Below are 18,621 nucleotides of genomic sequence, written 5' to 3' on the forward strand. Positions count from 1 at the left end.
CCCGCACTTCCCGTAACAACTGGCGTCCCAGGCCCCGTGTGCCACAAACCCTGAGCCTCAGCCTTTGGACTCCAAAGGCACATGAGGGTACAGTGTAGATGAAACTGCACAAAGACAATCGTCATTCTCGGTCACCGAGAGACTACCACTACACTGCTGGTGGAGTTGTGAATTGGTCCAACTATTCTGGAAGTCAATTTGGAATTATGTGCTAAAGGCTTTAAAACAATGCCTGCCATTTGAGTCATACCACTGTTGGGTTTGTACCCCAAAGAGATAATGAGGGAAAATACTTGTACAAAAATATTTGTAGCTGTGTTCTTTGTGGTGGCAAAAATTGGAAAATGAGGGGATGCCCATCAATTGAGAAACAGCTGAACAAATTATGATATTTGATGGTGATGGAATACTATTGTGCTGAAAGGAATAATGAACTGAAGGAATTCTATATGAACTGAAAAGACCTTCAGCAATTGATGCAGAACTAAAGGAGCAGAACCAGGAGAACATTGTACATAGAAACTGATATATTATGGCACAATCAAAAGCAATGGACTTTTCTGCTAATAGCAATGCAATGATCCAGGACAATCCAGAGGAACTTATAAGAAAGAATGCTATCCACATCCAGAGAAAGAACTGTGGGAACAGAAATGCAGAAGAAAAATATATGATCCATCACATACTTCGATGGGGATGTGATTGGGGTTTTGGTGTTACAAGATCACTCTACTGAAAATATGAATAACATGGAAATAGGTTTTGAGTAATAAGACATGTATAAAACAGTGGAATTGCTTGTCAACTCTAGGTGGGGGGAAGCAAGAGGGGAGGGAGACAACATGGATCATGTAACCATAGAAAAATATTCTAAATTTTTAAAAAATGATTGACAAACAACAATCTCCTCTGCCAGTATAAAAGCTCCTTTAGGATAGGAATTATTTAATTTTTGTCTTTGTATCCCTAGAATACAGGTAAAAGGTGCTTAATAAATGTTTTTGATTGCCCAATTGATTAATTCATATAATCACAAACTTTGTACTTTGTCAGAATGCAAACTCCTTGAGATTAAGAATTATTTTCATTCATTGTATTTATATCCTCTCTACCAAGCACAGTGACTAACACTTTAAACAGTTTATTAAAAATTTGATTGATTGTTCAATAATTTTCTGCATATCAAAAGCACACATGTTTACTACAACTATTTATTAGGAAAAGTTTTCTTTTCTATCTGTACTTAGCATAGGAAAGGAGTCACATAGGGTTGAAAACTGTTCTACATTTTCTTTCAATGGGACTGTTAGTGAAATAAGAATGTCCAAGTGGCCATTACCATGGTAGAAACTTCTAGTGTTTGTACTCTGTTAGCAAAAAGAACCCAAGTTCTTCTGAAGGCCAAGGTGAAGGATCAAAGTAAGATGTTTTTTTCTGGGGGCACTGTCTCCAGACCATCCTTATCTCAATGATTATTTTCAGAGGACTTTATAAAATGTTTTTCTCACAATGATCTTATGAGGTCTGTAGTAGAAATATTATGGGCACAAAAACTTCTACATTTGTTGTTTATTTGTTTTTTATAGCTTGTCAACTCTTCATGACCCTTTTTTCTTGGCAAGGATACTGGAACAATTTGCCATTTCCTCGTTTTTCACATAAAGAAACTAAGGCAAAAGAGTTAAATTGTTTGCCCAGGGTCATACAACTAGTATCTGAGGCTAGATTAGAACTCAGGAAGATGAGTCTTCCTTCTTCTAGGCCTGACACTCTATCCACTGAGTCATCTAATTGCCAAATTTATACAGTTTATGAAATGGATACAAGTTTCTTGAATTTAGTTGAATTCCTATTTGCATTTTACAGATCGATAAACTTAGTATGGGAGAGATTAGGTGAGCAGCCTTTAATTACAAAGCAAAGAAAGGCCCTTTGAAAAAATGTGGGTAACTTCATCTCCCATAGTTTCCTATATAGAAAAAAATCAGGAAACTAGCAGCCTTCTGATTTTCATTTACAGTAATAGTTGCTCCTCTTGTGTTCTGTTTCTAAGAACTTATGTGAAAAGTGTTTTCTGTTTTTTAAAATGTTCTTTTACAGTCATGCAAAATAACACTCTTAAGAATCAAACACATCATAAAGCTGAAAATTAAGTGTCAAAGATTTTTATGCTTTGGAGTTTCTTAAAGGTGTAAAAAACACCTGACATTGAAATCTCATTTCAGAGGCCACATTTACCAATAATGTTATTTATATAACATGTTAAGGGTTAGGAATGTTTAGAAAATAACTTCTATTTATAGTGACCCCCTTGAAGTGGAAAGCCATCTATCATTTGAAAGCCGTGTTTAGGTTAAGATTCTAAAGACTTGGTTTTTAGAAACACAAATTCTCTTAAATTGACCTTCCTTTTTACTTCCTTCAAGGATAGTACAAAATGCACCTCTTTTAACCTTTCAAGCATGTAGTTTCAAAACAAATAAATAAAATCAGTGGAAGATATGATGGGAAGGGTAAACTGATCTTAGTGCCAGCCTATTGGTTTGCTATCATGATAATGAAAAGGGGCCAGTTTGGGTTCCATTTTGCTGACACTATCATCACACAGTCTCCTAGCCTGCCTCTTTCTTGACCAACTCTAGAGCAAGGGCTTTCTCCTTCTCCAAGGAATGATGTTATGTATCCAGCAGGAACATCAAATGAGAGATCATTCACTCATGGTCATAAGATTAGTAAAAGAAGTAACTCTTTGTTCAGTAGTCCTGTATCAGGTCCTTATTGACCTGATATAAACAATTGTGAGGTCTACAGCTTCTACTATCTTTCTAGGATACAAATATAGATCATGATGGAAAGCTTTCTAACAAATCAAAAATCTTCTCCTGATGAGAGTTGATACCACTGAAAGAAACTTAAATACATTACAGAAAATGAAGAGAACCTGGACAAAATAACAAAATATTACATATTTAGGTCATTTCATCCTCACTACTGCCTACTGAAAGTAGGTAAATTGGAGACAGCTAGTTGATTCAAAGAATAGAAAGTCAGGCCTGGAGACAAGAGGTCCATCCTGTGTTTAAATCTGGCCTCAAACACTTCCTAGATGTATGACCTTGGGCAATTCACTTAGTCCCCATTGCCTAACTAAATTCTCTTCTGCTCTAGAACCAATACATAGTACTGATTCTAAGATGGAATGTAAGAGAGGGAGGGAGAGAAGAAGGAAGGAAGGAAGGAAGGAAGGAAGGAAGGAAGGAAGGAAGGAAGGAAGGAAGGAAGGAAGGAAGGAAGGAAGGAAGGAAGGAAGGAAGGAAGGAAGGAAGGAAGGAAGGAAGGAAGGAAGGAAGGAAGGAAGGAAGGAAGGAAGGAAGGAAGGAAGGAAGGAAAGAAGGAAGGAAGGAAGGAAGGAAGGAAGGAAGGAAGGAAGGAAGGAAGGAAGGAAGGAAGGAAGGAAGGAAGGAAGGAAGGAAGGAAGGAAGGAAGGAAGGAAGGAAGGAAGGAAGGAAGGAAGGAAGGAAGGAAGGAAGGAAGGAAGGAAAGAAGGAAGGAAGGAAGGAAGGAAGGAAGGAAGGAAGGAAGGAAGGAAGGAAGGAAGGAAGGAAGGAAGGAAGGAAGGAAGGAAGGAAGGAAGGAAGGAAGGAAGGAAGGAAGGAAGGAAGGAAGGAAGGAAGGAAGGAGGGAAAGTAGAAGATTCATTTGAAAAAAGCATATTTGAGAAGTGAAGAGCTGACTCAGAAGGTCTACTCTGAAAGCAGAGTGTACATTTCTACCTAATGACTTAAAATACAAGAATAATAGCATTCTGTCAAGAGGCAGACTATAATTCATAGGGGCCAGCAAAGGCATATTTTATTAAAGTCACAAATCTAAAAGAAGATGAAAAGAGAAAATGCTGTGGGGTGGGCCAGCCTCCGAAAGGGGATAGGGCCTTGGAGGTGAGACAGTATTGGTGGAATGATGAATGAAACACAGCTTTCTATTCAACCCACAGCACAGGAGTCACAGAATAAACTGCTCCACTTTGGCTAAAGCTTGGCTTTATTTTATACCTCATGATCACACATCTACTTGGCACACAGTTTCATTCTCAATGTACATGTTTCCATAGAACATAACAACAGATACAAAGCTTAAGGAGATAGTCAACAAAAAGTTGTTGTTAAGTGCAAGGTCAGAGGATAGAATCAACATGACCCAGACATAGGAGAGCACAGATTTGCCAAAAGTTTTTATGCCTAGAAAAGAGTGTCTTTTCTAAGTGGGTATATAAGAATCCTTGGGTTTAATTTTGTAAGTGGGATCTCCTGGTAATATTCTGGGGGGACAGAGTGAGACATCTGTATTAACCCTGCAAGCATGTTGCTCTCATCTATTTTTCCCAGAGCTAAGTAAAAATAATAATCATAGAAATTTCAATAATAAGGGGATGTTAATAAGGAAAGTCACTTAGGGGGTTTCAGTAGATGTTTCCATGTTTTCTGGGGGCTGCTTTGAAGTCCCTGGTTTCCATGTGTGACCATGTCAAACAGCATGGTCTTTGATGGCTCCCAACAGGAAAAGAGGATAAGAAAAGTTCACCCCATAATTTTGACAGACTTGATGCCACAGCATAGGAGCAATAATAGAAGAGAGGGCCAGTAATACACAGGAGGTCAAATCTAAATCTGAGTCCTCCACAAAGACCCAGGGCTCAGCATTCTGTACACTAATGCACAAAGCAGGAACAACTGGGTGGAATTAGACATTCTAATACAAGGAGGCAAATTGACCTCATTGGTGGTCCTACTACTTAATGCAATGGAAATGATTGATACTGGAAGGGTATCCCTTATTCCAAAGTAACAAATTATATAAAGGAGTGGGAGTTGAGTAGAATTATATATTAAGATTTACACTCGGGCAAGGAAATCCTCACATGGAGACAGAACGGAGAACATTTACCTGAAGGTAAATAAAGGACAAAAAAATAAGTTATATTATTCCAAGGATGGTAGAAGGCAATGGATGAAAATTTTTTAAAGTACCAAATCCTAAAATATGGCTTTTTCCAAAATATTTTTTCCACATATGTCTTGAGCTTTACTTGCGTATTCAGTGTTCTGTTTCCTTTCTTTTTGTATATCCCTTTTTACATATCCCAGCTAAAGAGTATTTTATCTAAAACAGCAGTAAAGCCCAGCCAACATCACTGCTCTTTCCTCTGGGTGAGATGGGGAAGCACAATTTGCCAACATCCCCTTTCTTTAGGGAAGAGTATAGCATCTCTTTCCCAAAGGTGGATGGGATTCATTCTATAAAACAGGGCTGGAAAGCAGATGAAACATTTGTAGTTGATGCATTCCTCACGTGGCAAAGGCTGGGTTGCCTGCTTCTGCAAATGATGACGTACAATGGAGAGTGCTACTCCCCCATTTGAAGCATTCACAGACATTCTGTAAATCATTCTGGTCTGCTAACATGTGTTGAAGAGATGTACTATTGATGTGCTAATGAACCAGAACTGAGGTTCATTCAGAAGGTAAGTAACCAGCCAAAGGGAAAGAACTGTTCTTCATTTCTCTCTGTCTGCTTTTTTGAAAAAAAAAAAACAAAAAAACAAAAAAAAAACCTAATACTATGAATCATTTTAAATAGAGACCTTGAACCCTACCAATCTAGGGCTGAGGTGTGCCCCACAAATTTGGGATTCTGTTCTTTGCCTTTGTGTTTTTGTTCTTTCTTACTTTTAGCTGAAGGTAACTTTATTACAGAAGGATATGACTTTGTGAACTTAGAAAGGTCAGGAGAACAAACCCCCCAAAATCAGGAAGCTGAAGTACAGGAGAGTGTTTGCCAAAATCTTGATAATAAGGGGTGAATAAATAAATTATTTATTCACCCCTTATTATCAAATAAAAAATCACATAAAGGGAATCCAAAAGGAAGCTACCTGATTCATCCATCCTTTATGGTAAATAAAAAATGGTCTTGGTGTGATCAATACTATGTAGAATCTTCTTTAAGTTTGATCCCATTCTCCCTGGGAACAAAAAATTATAAAGAGGAAAAAACACCCTGGAGTGTGATGGGCAAATCCTTTGTAAATTCTATTCATGTTATATCTTCACAGTAAGTATTGCTTTGCAAAAAGCTAATTAATGTTTAATGAAGTTGGGTTGCTAAATATTGACCATTAACCATGAGGAAAATACAAATTAGTAGTAGTTTGACTTGATAGTTTTAGAGAAAGATAGCCTATTCCTCAAGAAGCTACCTCTAAGATCCCTAACAGGCAGATATAGCTAGCATCACTTTAAGAGACCAACATTACTCTGTGTGTGTGTGTCAGAAGATTAATTCCAGAATGTCTCTACAATTAATTGAAGAAAGTATCCAGACTTCTTCCTCTTCTTTCACATTGATAGGGCTGGCTGCCTACCCAGAATCTAGGACTTCTAGGGACTAGGAAGAACTACCTAGCTTATATGACTGTCTATAACAATGTCATTGCTATACTTACTAAGTGTCTACTAATGATTGGTTATTTCCTGTTCCTGTGGATCCTTATAACAATGAAAATGCCAATACTTTATCATTTGAATCTGAGAACTGAGTCTCTAGTCCATCAATTTGAAACAGGAATACATTACAGACCACATGGACAGAAGAAAAATTGGATATTTTGTAAACAGATCTGATAAGTAAGGAGTTGTAGTCATGGTGACCATCAACTATCTAAATACCTACTGTAATTTTCTAAAAAATTATTTTCAGAAATTTATAACAAATATTAGTTACCATTTTACCCTTGAAAAAGTGGAGGAAACTAAAAAAATGCGCCACTATTCTTGACCCAGATATCATCAACAAGGGGAAATCAGTTGCTGATGTAGAAATTATATGATGCTTGAACATTAGGTTCTCTATTCTATTTTAGATTTTGTTATATAGACAATGAAGTAAAACTATATGATATTCCAGATTCCAAAAAAGCAGATTTCAAAAAGTTCTCAGAAAAGATGGCTAAGAGCAAATAGCATGATATATGGAAAAAGGACTAGATGTTATGCTTGTCAAGATTATAGATGACATGAAGCTTGGTCTAATATTTAGTCTGATACATGATAAGAGTTAGATCCCAAGGGATCTGACATGCTAGAACAACAATCTGAAATAAAATAAATAAATTTAATGGAAACATTTGTAATGTTCTACACAAGCTAAAAAAAACAACTTTGTAAAAACAGGATAGGGAGAGATGGTTAATCAATTCATCTGAAAAAGATCAGGAGTGTGCCTCATCCATAAAATAAAGACAACAAAGAATCTAACTTTAAGGATTGTTGAGAAGATAGAATGAGTTAATATTTATGAAGCATTTTACAAAACTCAAAGCACTATATATATATACATATATATATATACAATAGCTATTTATTATTATTAATTAGTGGACTACCAAATCAATATGAATGAAAATGTCAGAGTAGTCAAAAAAAGTTAATATGATCCTCTGTTGCATTCAAAGTGTATGGTCTGTTACAAGGAAGTCAATACTTCTATTTTATTCTGCCTTGGAAGGCCACTTCTGTAGTAGTGCTTTCATTTCTGGGCACCAAGTTGTAAGAAAAATATAGATAGAAAGAAGCATAAATAGAAGAGGACAATCATGATGCTGAGATCACTGGAAAACATGTGATGTTAATGTATGTTTATTTCAGTTGTATAACCTATAAGAGATGATTTTCAGAAAACATGATAACTGTCTTTAAATATTTAAAGGGCTGTCCCATGTAAAAAGAATTAAAAAGAATTTAAATTGTTTTATTTGGCTCCAGAGGGCAGGAAAGCAAGTGTAAGTTTAATGTAAGGAAAAATCTTCCTAATAATTAAAGCTATCCAAAAGTAGAATGGACTGCTTTGGGGAGGGGAGACCTCCCCTTTTTTGGGAGTCTTTAAGAAGAGACAACACCACCATGACTTTGAGATGTTGTAGGAGAGATTGTTGGTCCATTGAGGATGAGGTATAGAACTATCTTCCCTTCAAAGCATGGTTCAGATGTCAACTCCAGAATACAGCCTTTTAAACTACCAACCACTTTAAGTTATCTCTATCGCCTTCTTGAAATTATTTCATATTCATTTCTTTATATGCTTTATTTCCACCATTAAAATATAAAATCTTTGACAGAAAAGAATTTCCTTTTTTTGTCTTGACATCCTGTTTCTCTCTGGACAAGCACCAAAAGATACTTGATGAAGGTTTTCTAAATTGAACAAAATGGAACATCCTAATGCAAACACCAACAACATGGAAAAAGGTTCTGATTAAGGACACATGTAAAACCCAGTGGAATTGCACGTTGGCTGCGGGAAGGGTGGGGGAAGGGAGGGAGGAAAATAATGTGATTCTTGTAACCAAGGAATAATGTTCTAAATTGACTAAATAAATTAATTCAAAAAATTTACAAAATATAAAGTAAAAAGACAAATTTTTTTTAAAAATTAAAAAAAATAAATTGAACAAAATGGAATCAATTCATGGAAATTTAAAAAATAAAAGGAAAGAAGAATTGATGATGAGTTTGAAGCAGCTATTGTTTCCTCTGTAAATTGTCTCTTTTCTGGGCTTACACAATCAAAATTTCTTTGACTTATCTTCATATGGTATGTTTTCCAGTGACTTCACCATCATGGTCGCCCTTTTCTATATGTGTTTCATTGTTAACTAGAGAAATTAAGAAAATCTAGAGGGTTTTCCTTCAGCTTTTCCTGGGGATTTGGCATAGAAAAATTAGAGAGGGACAGAGCCCCAAGGATGCTTACCCTAGAAAACTGGAGAATCAAGTGTTTGTGTTGTCAAACCATAAGGAATTACATGAAGTTAGGCAGAAAAAGAAAGTGAGAAAGACAATTATTTGTTTTCATGCTAGTTATGGTGTGGCATACCAGTAGTCCCTGCTGCTAGAGGTTGAAGCTGATGGATGACTTGAGATTGGGAACTCTGAGCTTCAGTAAGGTTAAATAGGGAATGGTTGAAACATTTATATGGTATCTCTAATGTGCCAGTTACTCTACTAAACACTTCATAATTATTATCTCGTTTGAACTTCAAAACAACCCCGTGAGGTATGTCCTGTTATTATCCCCATTTTACAACTGAGGAAACTGAGGTGGCCCCAATTCCAGGAGCAGCCTATGTTCACTGTGCCAACTACTTGACTCTAAACTGATTCCTCCTTTCCCTCTATCTTCTGACTTGTAGAGAGCAAATGGGTTAGGCTATTATCAGGACAAAGAGTACAAAAGCTAAGATATTCACCCAGGGCTCTTGACTTGAGGTCCAGAACTCTATTCCCTCTACCAGCCCTTTTAAGGGTATCCTATTCCTTCCCTATTCTTTCCTTTTAAAGAGTGATCAGAAAGGAACATGTTGTCTCTTCCTGATAGCCTGTAATATAAGCAATGCACTGGCTGTTAAAATGTCCAGTTTTCCATGTATCTATCCACCTTAAAGGTCTATTTTTCAAACTCTTTCACTAATGGAAAAGCAAGGAAAAATAATAGTAGAGTTTGTTTTTTAGTTTGAATAGAGATTATGTTCAGAGTCCAAAAATCCCTGATCATTGGGAAAAAATTCTTTAGTATTTTCGGTTCTTACTAAATATGTAATACTTATTTAATGCTCATTACGTAGATAATGAGGAAATTAGACTGAATGACACAGATGTCTCTTTCTGCTTTAGATCTATGATCCTGCATGAGACACTAAAATGTAATATTTTACATAGTTTTACATATTTTATATAGTTATCAGACTGAAAAACTACAGAAAAGCATCTGAGTCTAGTCTTTGTTCCATGGTCCCTAAATACTTTAGAGTAAGTAGTCATATATCAAACACTTTTAAAAGAATGTTTAATAGCAAGTTTATGCACCTATTTGGCTATTGATTATCACCATTCGATAACCCCCATTTCCATTTAATTAGGGTGGTTTATGATGACATCTAGTGGCAAATTTATATATTGTTAACATTTCATAGATAAGGCTATGGTAGAGTTGGAGCTGAAAGGAATCTTAAAAAGTCATCCAGGGCAATCTTCTCATTTTACAAATGATCAAACTAAAGCCCATAAAATTTAAGTGACTTTCCTAAGGTCAAAATAATAATAACTTTGTGACAGAGGCAGAATTTGAAGCGAGGTCCTCTGACAACAAATATACAATTCCCTGGAAATTGAGGGGATGTCTATCCATTAGGGAACGGTGAACAAATTGTGGTATATGATGATGATGGAATACTACTGTGCCATAAAAAATTATGATTTCAGAAAGAGTTGGAAGACCTATGTGAACTGATGCAAAGTGAAATTAGCAGAACCAGGAGAACATTATACACTGTAAAAGCAATATTGTGGAATGATTGGCTGTGAAATGCTTTAGCTACTCTCAGCAATATGATGATACCCGGCCATTCTGAAGGACCCATGGCAAAAAATATTATCCACCTCCATAGACAGAACTATTGGGGTTGGAGTCCAGATACTATTTTCACTTTAATTTATTTGTGCTTTTATTTATGAATTTTGATTTTATGATTATCCTCTTACAGTAATGATCAATAAGGAAATATATTTTGCATGATAATACATGTGTAACCCAGATCAAATTACTTAGCATCTTTAAGAAAAGAAAGGAGAGGGAGGGAGGGAAGGAGACAATAGGGATTATGTAACTTCAGAAAACATATGTAGAAGATTGTTATTGCATGCAATTAGTAAAATAAAATTATTTTACAAAAAATAAATGCAAATATACAATTCTTTCTTTTTTTTTACTTTAGCTACATTTTGTCATATTTACTTATTTTTTTTCCTAATCACAGAAAGAGGTACTAAAAGAAAAAACATAGCCAAGCAATAGTTTACCTTCTTATGATAATTAAAAATGTTCTGTTTAGGGAATAGACAATCAAATTCCTCCTTTTTTAAGGCTATGCATGAATTTGTCTTGCCTTTTTCAATGATTAAAAACCAATAAAGGTCAGAATTTTTTTAAGTTCTAAAAAATAATTAACAAAACATAATAGAAGAACATTTAGGTAGTATTTTTGACATGATGTAACAATTTCCTCAAGTTTATTGCATACTTTAAGAACTAGTTTGTCCTAGATTTATTTCAATGAGAATTCTAATGATGTCCCTGGAGCAAAATGAATAATTATTTTTTCATATAGAGTAATATGAAGCAGAGTGTGATTAGCAATGAATATTCTTGGAACAAATTTAGTTTTAGGAGAGTTGGCAGCATAATCATAAATGGCAGCCCCAGCGCAAGTGAATTTGAGTAAGGTGAGGAGGCATGGAAGGGTATCAAGAATGAAGGTGGGGTGAGAGGCACATGTACCCTAGGTGCATTGAAGCTATGTTCTTTTTAAAGATCAATGTCTTACACTATTTAGATAAGGACAAAATTAATGCAAGACCTAAAGGGATATATTATAAACAGAACAAAGAACATATTACCAACAGACATATGGATAGAAGAAGAATTTTTTAAATAAACAAACATTGCAAAATGTAAAATGGATAATTTTAATACATTAAATTGAATATAATAAAACTTTTGTACATATAAAACTAATATAGCCAAGTTTAGAAGCAAAGCAATGTTGAGGGGGGGAATTTACAGTCAGTTTCTTAGAAAGATGTCTCTTATCAAAGATATATAGGGAATTTTGTCAAATATATAAGAATATGAGCCATTCCTTAATTGATAAATTGTCAAAAGATATGAGTGGATAGTTTTTGAATGAAGAAATCAAAGCTATATATAGCTATATGAAAAATTCTCTAAATAATTATTGATTAGAGAAGTACAATTCAGAAGAACTCAGATATCATATCATATCAGATTTGCTAAAATGATAAAAGGGGAAAATAGCAAGTGTTGGAGGGAATGTGATTAAATAGGGACACTGATACATTGGTGGTGGAACTATGAACTGATCCAAAGATTTTGGAAAGCAATTGGAATAATATTCAAAGAGATATAAAACTGTGTATAACTTTTGACCTAGAGCTATAAACCTTTTGACCCAGAAACGCAAATATTAAGTTTATTTCCTAAGGTGATCAAGGCACAAAGAAAAGGAAAAAAATATGTTCTAAAATATAGCAGCTCTTTTTGTGTTGGCAAAGAACTGGAAGTTGAAGGTTGTTAATCAGTTGGGGAATGGCTCAACAAGTTGTGGTATATGACAGTAATGGGATATTATTGTGCCATAAGAAATGTCAAGCAAGATTATGACAAAAGCCTGGAAATACTTCTATGAAGTGATACAAAGTGAAGAGAACTTAGAACCAGGAGAACATTGTACACAGTAACAACACTAGAGTATGATGATCAGCTATGGAATGACTTAACTGTTATTGACAAGTCAAGGATCCAGGACAACTCCAAGAAACTCAAGGTAAAAAAAAAAAGTATATTCATTGTCATAGAAAGATTAGACAACACAGATTGAAATATAGCATTCTTCGCTTTATTTCCTCCATGAATTTTTCTTTGTATAAGCATTATGTCCTGTTTTACAACAGGATGAACATGGAAATATGTATTATATATTTACAACCTATATCATATTATCTGCCTTCTTAGGGAAGGGAGGAAGGGTAGTAAGGGGGTGAGGGAGAATGAGACATAGATTTTTGGACATAGTTAATATAAGAATTTGTTTCTCTTGGATAAGCATATTTATTATAATTTATTACATACTTAAAACAAATCACATTATTATATTATCATGTTAGACACTAAATTATGTTACATATAAAAATTGGTAACTTGCCAAAAAGAAAGAGAGAGAGACAAGGAAACCGAAAGATGACTGTCAAACCATGTATGGGTACAGCACAAGATGCGAATGTCTTCTCTACCTCCATTGGCACCCTGAGGCAAAACCTCAGTTACCTTGAGCAAATTATAGTTCTGCTATTAGAATCATTAAATAAGTATAAGAGCAGATGTGTATTATAAGCTGGAAAAATTAAGAACTGTAATAAAAGGATGTAAGATTTGAAGTTGGTAAAAGGTTTTGGTACCTCCTTAATAAAAAATAAAAACATATGTAATAAAATAATTCTCTAGATTCATATTTTCTAGGTTTTTATTTTTATCTGTTATGCCTTGTTGTGTATCTTTCATCTAAGGGAAGCACACACTAAGACTGATGGTTAAATTTTTATATGGGACTTGGAGTATTCTAGGCAAAAGACAAACATTATAAAGATAAGTGCCCTGCTCTTTCTCATAAAATCATTAGATTAATACTCAAACACAGATCAAAAAGATTATTTAGGTAGAACTATTTTTCCATAAGAGGAAATGGAGATTCTGAGAAGAGAATGTCTTAGCCAAGATCACACTGACAGTAAGCAGGATTCAGACCAAAAAAACAAATCCTGAGAGTACAAATGCATTCTTTTCAGTTACACTTCTTACATCCAACTTTTCTTATCCTTCCTTCTGTTCAACCAATTAGATCCTCCATTGGGTTCCCCAAAACTAACTTGTATTTATTTTGTATTAGTTTTGCATATATTTTTAAAAGAATCTGCTGATAGATTGTCACTTCCTGAAGGACAGGAATTGTTTTGGGTTTTTTATTTTTGTTTGTTTGGTTGGTTTTTGTCTTTGGATCTCTAGAACCTAGCCTGGAAAATAATAGTGACTTAATAAATGACTATTGAATTAGGGTTTAATTGTTGCTGCTTCTCTAGCCTTGATATTTCCAGAAAGTTTTATTCTATTTGAAATGTGAATTCAGAAGAAATTAAATTAAATTTTAAAAATCTTGTTTCTGTGCCAAAAGCTTATGTGCTTTGCAAGAGGAAAAATGAACTTCCCTTTAGAGTGGTTTTAATTATTCAAAGTCTTTGACGTGACGAATCCTATAATTTGACACACATGCTGTTTGATTCTTCTCTTCTGGTTCTATAAGGTACAAGAATGACTATGCTCTTGCTGTGGAGACAAGAAACTCCTCCCACTGCACCTCTTGTAGATTATCACAGATTGAGGATTGATGGGGATCTCAGAGTCCCAGCTTGCTCTGAGTCATTTAGCTGGAGGTGGTGTTAATGTCCACATAGCTCAGAAGCAGCCACTTTTGGAAGCATTGTTGAAAGGATCACTCAAGGGTTACAGCTGTTCTCTGGAGAATACCATTGTACATAGACTGCTGACCAGTCCTCAGAACATCTGCAACTAGACCATATCTTCATGGTGCTCTAGGTCCTCCAGAATCTTATCCCCTTTTACCTATCCAAACATCTTCTACTTCTCCTTTATATATGTACATGAGTCAAGATGTTCTTCTTCACATACATCATGTCATTTCTTCTTCTGTACTTGGTTTTTTCATGTCATTCCCTCTACCTGTGGAACAATACCATATTTATACAGGTCTTAAATTCTCTTTATCATATGGCTTAAATACTATTGCTTCCATGAAGATTTCCCAGCCTACAGTCTATGTTATTCTCCTAGACATCTAGAATCTTGAATTTGGAAAAAAAAACAACTTTGGAAATTATCCAGACTCTGATTCAAAATGAATCTGCTCTATAATACCACTACCAGGTAGTCATACAACTTTTTTCCTGAATACATACAATGCCTCAGAGATCACTATGCCATAAGGCATCATATTCCATTGATGGATACCTCTAATTTTAAGGAAAATCTACTTTATATTGAACTATAATCCACCTGGTGCCATAAGGAGATGTATTGGATAGCACTGAGCTTAGAATCACAAAGACCTGAATCTACATCTAGACTCAAACAATTCCTAGCTGTGTAGCCCTGGGCAAATCATTTAAATTTGTTTGCCTCAGTTTCTGAATCTGTAAAATGAATTTCAGAAGGAAAAGGCAATCCAGTTCAGTATCTTTGCCACAGAAACACTAAATGAGGACAAGAAGATTCAGACACAACTGAAATGATTGAACAATAATAATCTATATCCCTAAAAATTTTTATCCTCCAGAGCAACACAAAACAAGATAACCCTCCTATCTACACATTAGCCCTTCAAATACCTTGAAGATATCTATCATGTTTGCCCTTAGTTTTCTCTCCTTTAGTCAGTCAGTAAATTTAGTGAAGTACTATGTTAATCTCTAGAGCTAGAAAGAAAGGAAAAACATGGCTCCTGAACTCAAAGAGTTCACTTTACAATGAAGGAGACAATATGCAAATAAATATGTACATCATATTTACATTTTATTCATGTGTGTGTGTAAAAATGGAAGATCATCTCAAAGGGTAGCACTAACAGTGAAGGGAACTAGTAGAGGACTACTGAAAAAGATTTTGAGTTGAATGTCAAAGGAAGACAGAAAAGCTAAGAGGCAAAGGTCAGGAAGACCAGGCATGGAAGATAGTCAATGGAAGGGCACTAAGTTGGGAGATGGATCCAGGACAACTCCAAGGGACTCATGACAAAAAAAGAATATCCACTCTCATAGAAAAAATGGATAGAATCTGAATGCTTATTGAAACATACTATTCTTCACTTTATTTTCTCCATGAATTTTTCTCTACTGTAAACAATATGTGTCCTGGTTTACAACATGAAAAACAGGGAAATATGCATTATATGATAATATATGTAAAACCTCTGTACAAGCCTGTCTTTTTGGGGTGAGTGACTTTAGAGAAGGAATTTTTAAGTTTATTAGTTTTTTGTTGAATAGGAGAGTTTTGAAAAGAAGTTGCATTAGTGATAATCATGTCAAAAAAGAAAAGAATATTGATAAATCATTTAAAAATACAAATAAGAGAGTAAAAGAAAATACAGAATGGGACCCAGATAAATAAAGCAGTGGTAGTACTACCATGTTGAATTTGAAATATATATTTTAAAGTCGATATATATGGAGGTTCTTAATTTCATGTGAGGTTCTTTGAATGTGTAACTATTCACTTTTGTTACTATCATTAAGTTTATAGTAATAAAAGTTAATTTTTTTAAATAAATACCTTAAAATTTACTCATAAATTCTTTAAGACTTGAAGTTGAGAATCTCTTAGAAGACTCAGTGGGCAAAGCATAAACATGGAATCACAAAATGAATACACATGGGATAGCATGAATAAATGAGGAATTACAGAAAGGAAGGGGCATTAAGAGAATGGTCTGATTGTGTAATAAGAGGGATCAAATAAGATGGGATAACTAAAGGATTGCCTGTATGCTCTATTGGTACCATCCCAATGTCACAATAACTAAAGAAAATTCCCTGGAATGCTAAATAAACCATCCCCTGAGGAGAGGCTTTCATAGAAGGATGGAAACAAGAGTCTTATAGGATGGATAGCCATTGGATGAATTTAATGGCCAATGCTTACATACATCATTAAAACATTGACTACATTGCTTTGTAATCCTTTAGTGGAAGGAAGGCATACTGAGACCCCCCTAACCAATGTCTTTAATGCCAATAACTTCCTCCCACCCCGACCTCAATCCATTCAATAAACCTTCCAGATCACAATTCCAAGAGCAACCAAAAGTTTTTCCCCTTCTCTATCCTATGCCTTTAGAACTTTCATAAGGTTTCAGATTAATTCACATCAACTATGGAGTATATATGAACCTGGTTAGAAATGAAAGATTTTCGTACATCCCAAAAAAAGGAGGAGGTTCATCAGGAATTCTAAACTATGTGATAGAACACAATGCCTTTGTGCTCAGAGAGAAAATTAGGAGCTTCAGTTTCCATATATTAGCTAGGAGCAAGAGCTAAAATGTCCAAACAACAACAACAACAAAAAAAAAACCCTTGAAATATGCTAACTGACCCAGAAGCACATTGGCATGCTCTATCTCATCCTAAAATAGCGAGTGATAACAGCATCAGAGCTGTAGTATCTGCCCACTGAGCAGGAACTTACAGAGTATATTGAAAAATGCCTAATTTCAAATCAGGAACTGAAAGAACTGAAACAACCACAGATCTAGAAAGAAAGATTAGTGCTTTAGAGAACTCTGGACCCAAGTATGAGAGGAAGAGTCAGAACTAATCCCTTTAAGGCACAGAAAAACAGTGTAGAGGAGCATATACAAACCAAATCTTTCACTCATTCCATGAGTTATATAGATCATCAATGGAAATAGGGTTTGCCTTCTTGAGATTATAAATTCTTTTTTCTCTTTTGAGTAGCCTCAAGACTCCAATGATACTATCTGATTCAATAAGTGTCTGGGCGAAATGGAGTTCACCAATGATAGGTTGCTGGATTCTTAAAGAAATCCAAATTTTAAAGAAATAATATTTGTCCATTTTTCCTGCATTGCAGGACACCAAGAATGACAACCATAAATTAGAACATTTGACCTCAGAATAGGTGGGTATCCACAGAAAGTAAAGTTCTCTTGTCTACCTGTAGTCTCAGAGAGCACCTAGGTTCACATCTTTGCTCTCCTATTTACTACTACTTGTAGGACTTAGAACAAAAGCAAAATTATTTTACTTACCAGATCTATTTCTTCATTTTAAAAATGAAGGTATTAGACTAAATGATCTTGAAGTTAATTTCTAGCTCTAAGTCTATGATACTAAAGGGTAAGTCCTTTTTCATTATGTTATTTATATAATAAACTTGTTCTATAATTGATCTAAAATTAGTTTGATAGTTGCCAAGTCATTGAAAAATTGTAGAGTAAAACAAAAAATAATCCATTTTCATATGGTACCTGGACCTAAGCCCTGGAATGGGCAAATATGAGTCTTTAAAACTTTAAGATTCATTTTGTTTTGTTTCATTTTAAACCCTTATTTTCATTCTTGGAACCAATACTAAGTATTATTTCCAAGACAGATGTGTGGTAAGGGCTAACAATTGGTTTTAAGTGACTTGTCCAGGGTGACACAGCTAGGACGTATCTGAGTTCAGATTTGAACTCAATATCTTCAATCTCTAAGTCTGGTTTTCTATCCACTGAGCCAGCTACTTGCCCCAAGATGACTAGTTTTTGAGAAATTTACAAGATTGAAGCTATTCCTCATGGTTTATTAAAAAATCACAGGCTATATATTCTTAACAAAAAGTTCTAATCTTGCCATTTTTCTCCTCATAAATTTCCACTGATTTCTCTTTACTATCTAATGAATAAAGTCCAAATTCTTTAAACTAGCCTTCAGAACCTAGCACAATCTGGCTCCCACTTAACCTTGAAGCATCTTCTCACGTTATTGTCTCTCATCTACTTCACCTTTCTACAAAACTGAACTAACCACAAATACCCCCCAAAAGTCCCATCCTTTCTCTTCAATCCTCTACTCAAGTTTCACCCTCATTATGAAAGGTTTCCTGATATTCCAGACAAAAATAATCCCTCCTTCCTTTTAATTATATCAGATCTTTGTCTTCAAAATTCTTGGTTACTTATATTCTATAATATAGTTGGATATTTTATTTTTTATTTAACCACTATCTTCCTTGACAAATTATGATTTTGACAGAGCTGTCTTGTTTATTTCTATACCTTCTCTAGCACCTTGCATGGCCCCAATAATTAGCAGGAAGAAAATATTTACTGAATGAATTTTAGTATTAAATTTTACC

The 18,621-nt window shown here is 34.8% G+C and overlaps 1 protein-coding gene across 1 annotated transcript in view; it reads left to right on the forward strand.

Annotated features, from left to right (window-relative positions):
- Positions 1-5,310: 5,310 nt before the first annotated feature.
- The window catches only part of RGS13 (regulator of G protein signaling 13), a 72,277-nt gene continuing 58,966 nt past the window's right edge, over positions 5,311-18,621 (forward strand). Inside the window, exon 1 of the mRNA XM_056815661.1 lies at positions 5,311-5,521. The gene's annotated coding sequence lies outside the window, so the exon portion shown is untranslated. The remainder of the gene's footprint in view (positions 5,522-18,621) is intronic.

Source organism: Monodelphis domestica, chromosome 2 (assembly GCF_027887165.1).
Source record: "Monodelphis domestica isolate mMonDom1 chromosome 2, mMonDom1.pri, whole genome shotgun sequence".
NCBI lineage: Eukaryota > Metazoa > Chordata > Mammalia > Didelphimorphia > Didelphidae > Monodelphis > Monodelphis domestica.